This window comes from Colias philodice, chromosome 18 (genome assembly GCF_061535455.1).
Source record: "Colias philodice isolate Cphi_HAF_F1 chromosome 18, ilColPhil1 Martin Lab GWU primary, whole genome shotgun sequence".
Taxonomy (NCBI): Eukaryota; Metazoa; Arthropoda; class Insecta; order Lepidoptera; family Pieridae; genus Colias; species Colias philodice.
Window position 1 is genome coordinate 3,005,788 of NC_143103.1, and position 5,810 is coordinate 3,011,597.

The 5,810-nt window shown below is 30.7% G+C and overlaps 1 long non-coding RNA gene across 1 annotated transcript; it reads left to right on the forward strand.

Moving 5' to 3' along the window:
• Positions 1–1,296: 1,296 nt before the first annotated feature.
• Positions 1,297–5,565, forward strand: LOC149480313 (uncharacterized). The gene is made up of 2 exons (XR_016317033.1): positions 1,297–1,353; positions 2,994–5,565. It is a non-coding gene; the product is annotated as an uncharacterized LOC149480313 (long non-coding RNA).
• Positions 5,566–5,810: the final 245 nt, after the last annotated feature.

Here is a 5,810-nt window from a genome sequence, read left to right on the forward strand (position 1 = left end):
TAACTCTGACAATACATCTTATAAATATCTATTGGACCCAAATACGGCTAGGCCTTTAATAATACGCAACGTGTGTTCGCGGTTCTACAGAACAACGTCTATGGATAAAACTGAAAAATTAAGATTATTTTTTTTCTACGTATTTTTCCAGGATAAAAAGTATCCTATTTTACGCCCAGGATAATAAGGTATAATCATACCAAGTTTCATCGAAATCGAACCGTTAGTTTTCACGTGATGTCTTCACATACAGACAGACAGACAGACAAAAATTTTTTTAATCACATATTTGGGTTTGGTATCGATCCAGTAACACCCCCTGCTATTTATTTTTTCAATATTTTCAATGTACAGAATTGACCCTTCTACAGATTTATTATATGTATAGATACAATTAACCTATGCAGGAATAAATAACAAACATTGATTTAGCTATTAATACCTTTCACCCTGTTTTAGTAGCAACATTATCAATATTTGGTATAGCTATTAAAATCCAATATTTTAATTTATTACTGACTTAAATTGACTTTTGTACTACACTTTATAGGAATCACCTACCACATAGTTGATCGCTGTAGCATTCCGAAACCGTGACTGTAACATACATTTCACACTTACAAAAATATTTGCTCTTCTATTTTCTTTCCAAACGAAGAATTTGAAATATACTGAATATTCAAAACTTTCTAGATACTAGGAAACATCCGATTATGAGACGGGATTGCAACCCGCGCTCTTTGCCTACCATGGCGTAGCCTTCGACCGTAGACCGTAGACCATAAAACATGATAGAATTACTCCTACTCTTTATAAGATTCTTTATCACCCCAAGATAATTTTTATATTCATAAAACTTTTCAATTGTTATAATTTTTATTTAATGCTATAAAACTAAAAATTATATTTCACGTCAAATAATATTTTTAATTTTCACATACCTACGGCTTTACTATCGCTAAACCATTAGGTAGTTCAAATACCTACCTGTAACATATTTTACTATTCATCTACCTACAAATTTAAATATAAGTCATCTATAAGTTCTTAGTACATAACTATTAATCCCCTCGTATCGTAAATAATAATAACAATTGCAACACCCGAATCAAAGGGTTCCGAGGTCATTTCTGCAGCAAGCTATGTGTTGTACATTATTTCTTTAAAACCTGTTTCTTTCTTTATAGTCTTTATATCTATTGCAATAAGGTCTAATATAAAATATGATTATCAAGGTGATTGAAGGTAGGGATGATTTAAATAAGCGGTCGATAGGTTGCGAATTCATTCGAAGTTGTGATCTTGGAAGTGCTAAAATTGTTCAGTGATATGTAGTTCTGTGATTTTTATACTGTAAGTACTTTTGTGTGTGTATAATTTTATTTATTTAATTTTATTTATCGAAGAATTTTAGGTATATTACCTAGGTACTTAGATGAAAATTAAAATGAAAATTGAATTGATTAAGTAGGTAGGTAGTAAAGAAATAAAACATAGTGCATATTCAATTATTTTAAAGTTTGACTAGCATGAGCTTTGAATGCTGTCAGGCGTCAGCATTTCGCTATGGATAAAAACTTATTGTAAAAAATACCAAAAAATGATTACGTATTTTTTTACATATAAATAATATTGTTTAGCCAATAACATCGATAAGGCAGCAGACTAAAATTTATTTCACCTAAAACTTTGAAAATATAAATAATACTTGGATACATACTTAATATTAAAAAAAAATATTTCAAAATAGCTATGTAAATAGAAATAGAATACTCTGATTACCTACCTACCTAACTAACTTAAAATTAAAGTAGGTAAATTTAATAGGTACATCATAATACCTATATAATTTTTACTTTAACATATTTCATTAGATGAAACAAACTTAAATAAAATCTGGTTTTTGGTTAATTTTTAAATAAATGAGCTTAGGTAAATTATTATTTATATAGTATAATAGGTAACTAGTTACCTATGATACTATATAAGTAAGTGCCTATAGCATAAATCGTTCAACTTCAATTGTGACAACCTGATTTATTAGAAATTAAAAGTATTTTTCATCTTCATCACATTACCAAGCTAGTTTTACGATAGTTTGTAAACATAACCTAACACGAAAAATTATAGTCTACTAGAAAAAAGCAGACTTCGAAAAACGAATTTTCAAAAATCTTTCGTTGTTTATTTCAACATGGCGACGCACCATGTGGTCAATGTGAGTACGCAAAATGACGACAGGCTCAGAAAACATTTGTTATTGTGTATCGAGTTTGTTTGCTTCTGTCGCGGTCCTTTAGGGCGTATTCAGAAAGAAAGCTTGAAACTTATAAGCGCTTATCGGCGCTTATAAGCGCTGGTAACCCGCGCAGGAAAATATATGAACATGCGCTTATAAGCGCTGATCGGCGCCGACAAGTTCCAACAAGTTTCAACAAACTTGTCGGCGCCGATCAGCGCTTATAAGCGCATGTTCATATATTTTCCTGCGCGGGTTACCAGCGCTTATAAGCGCCGATAAGCGCTTATAAGCGCTTATAAGTTTCAAGCTTTCTTTCTGAATACGCCCTTATACGGGGTTTTACTTATTTATTAGTTACTAGCCGCCCTAGGGTACTTGCAATGTCAACAACAATCATTTAGGTAGGTATATCTTCTATCTATGATTATTTGTGCAGACCATAGATTATAGAAGATTCTGTCAAAATATGTGCTTAGTGGTTATGCTATTAATTTTAAGCAATGTCTGTAACTTTATAACTACGACAAGGAATTCCCCTTAAAAAACTGTATGAAAACTATGGGTATGCTAGTAATTTTAATGAAAAAGTCTATGAAGTTATTAGTTACTACGACAAATGAATGGAATGACCCTTAAAAACAATATCGTAACCATAAAAAACGCATACCTACTACAACTTGAAATATTCCCAAAAACAAACCGCTACAAATCTAAAAATAAACTATTATTTACACTCTTCTATTTGTTACAGGGCATGGCGGGAAAGCGTTTCATTGATGCGCCTCCATTACCTAAAAGAAATAAAAATTGGCGGTCGTTTCAAAAATGGAACAATCACCTCTAACTCGGCCACGGGCACAGATAAAAAGACAACTTCGATTCGATATTGGGAACGTATTGACGAGCTTCATCATTCAAACGTGGCCGAAAGTGAGGATTTTACTATGTACACAAAATAACGGATTTCTATCGAAATGTGATTTTAATTTGACATTTACCTACATTATGAATAACAGACTACACTATGGTATCGATATATTCATTTTTTTTGCCAAAAAACAACATTCCTAAATTATGAATTTATTCAATATATCTACATTTAAAGAAAATTAACTTGTTATGTCTTGTCACAAAATATTCCAAACTGAAAGTTTAATTATTACGTCTGCAAAAATATCAGCCAAAAAGGAAAATGTAAAATACATAATAAAAGACCGGTCCGGAATGTAACACGATAAAAAGGCCTTTAAATACGTGAACCACATTCAGGCGACTTCAACAAGAGTGAAAAAAACCAATGACAACGATTCAAAGTAGTATCGATTCAGCTCTAAGTGTAGAGTATAAAACACATTTTCAAGTTTTTTGATCGCCATAATATTCAAATTTTATGTAACATGGCAACAATATTGTACACAATAAAAAGCTTTTCCATTTTTTTCAAAAGGAACCTGCCAGCACATCTTTACGTCTTTACAATCCAAAATAATAATTTTAAAAACTCAAAAAGATCCTTTAAAGATTCTGCTATAGGTACGTGAATATTATCTAGTATCTAAACTTTTTAAAGTTATATTCACAAAAGGTCTGGATGATATGTACCTATATTTAGAATAGTCAATAGATTTAAAATCAATACAAAATCAATAGTTCTGTATTCTATCTGTTAACTTTTATACCAGCTGTCTTTACTTTGGTGATGGTCAAAGGCTTTCTGTTTACCTCAAATATTTAATCTGTGTTGAATTACATTTGACATGTTGATGACAGCTGGTTTGAAATATTATCTGTATCTATTGTTAAATCATACTGATATTTCTGAAATGTTATAGTTACTCTGTTACTAAAACTTTTTCATTAGACCCTATTTTTGTATGATATCAATGCATGATCTCGCAATGTTAATGTCACACTACGTAACTTACGTCAATGTAAAAATGGCTCTTTTAAAATATTGTAAATTGAGTGAATTAAAAATGAATTCATGGCGCATAAACAATGTAGCACTTGCCAATTAAACCCAAAAGGAACAAAGCAGCCGCATACGTTTGTTCTAATTTAAAAAAATATTTTCCACGGCAGTTTAGTAATTACGCAAAAAACGTTGCAGCGAAACGCCGCCATCTTGAATTCGCGAGGCGTCACAAGCGACCTTTTTGTAAAAAAAGGCCTAAGTATAATACATACGTATTATGTGAGAGACAGCGGTGATTAAGTAGAGATGGGGTCTAAACGAAAATCCACCCTATTGTTTCCGAACAAAGCATCTTTTCGTCTGAATGAGTTTTTATTTTTTGTTTTCCGTTTTGGCGCGTAGGGATCGCCGAGGCACATTTAGCGGTCCCACCCTCGTAGGGATGAGATTTCTTATATGGCAATATATTATTAATATCTATGGGGTAAATTACAAAACTGCTTTTAGGATAAAATTGTTACGAAGTTGCAAATTGAATTTCATTTAACGTTTGTTTTTTAATGTTATAACTCAACATAAGTGAATTTTTATTTTTCATTATGCGATACTTTCTGTTCGATATCTTTAAAACTTGTGAACTAACGTGGCTATTAATTGAATAAGTTTTAAGTTTATATATTCATATGATCATCTAGTTACATACCAAATCAACTTTTTATTAAATATCAGTTCTACCAATAACCATTATTAGTTATTACCTCCACTCCAAAGTTTTCTCTGTTTGTTTAAATTAAGTTTAGACTTTGTCTCTACATTATTATATTTTTTGTAATATATACGTCACCGCAGTTATACTTAGTAATTATTAAGATACTCGCGATTTCAAGACACGCTTATTTGACACTGGCAATAATTATTTAAAACAAAAAAAAAAAACATCGAAATCTCTTCCCGCGCTAATAAGCTTTCTTCTTTTTATCAAAGTTTAAAAAATGGCCAGCTTACTTACGAACTAAAAATCAGTAAATTTTTTTACATTTTTTTGTTAATACCATTGGTGCATTATAAATGTATTTAAATTACAATATTTTAATATGGTAGAAGCATGTTTTAATTTTTATCCGTTTATGTCATCACACACAAATAATATTTTTACCGCACCATAGGCACGTATAAATTTGTATTCTATATAAAAATAACAACGTTTCAACCAAAAAGCTACTGAAATTTTCTAAATTTATAATCTGTACATAAATTAAAGTTTTTGTATGAAATGTCGGTATTTCATCTACACATTTGTATTATGTTTGCTGATAGCTGCAGAGGTTTACGATGCTACAATATTGGTCCCGTTTAATTTTATATGTGCTGCTTTAAGAAATAAATTGTTATATGCATGAATATTTAATGTTTTATTTACTTAAAAATTCCTTTGAAAAATGCACTCATTAGACTAAAAACACATCGTTACATAATCGTAAGAGATCCTTAAATATATTTGAACTATATTTAATGATTAATAAATATTTTGGCTGCTATACACGGGTAGAGTTAACTGTAGAGTGAACTAGCATACTGTTCTACCAGCCCTCAGTACTCTACCAGTTTTAGTAGAAATTTTAGTACTCTACTCCAATCCAATGGTGTCTACAT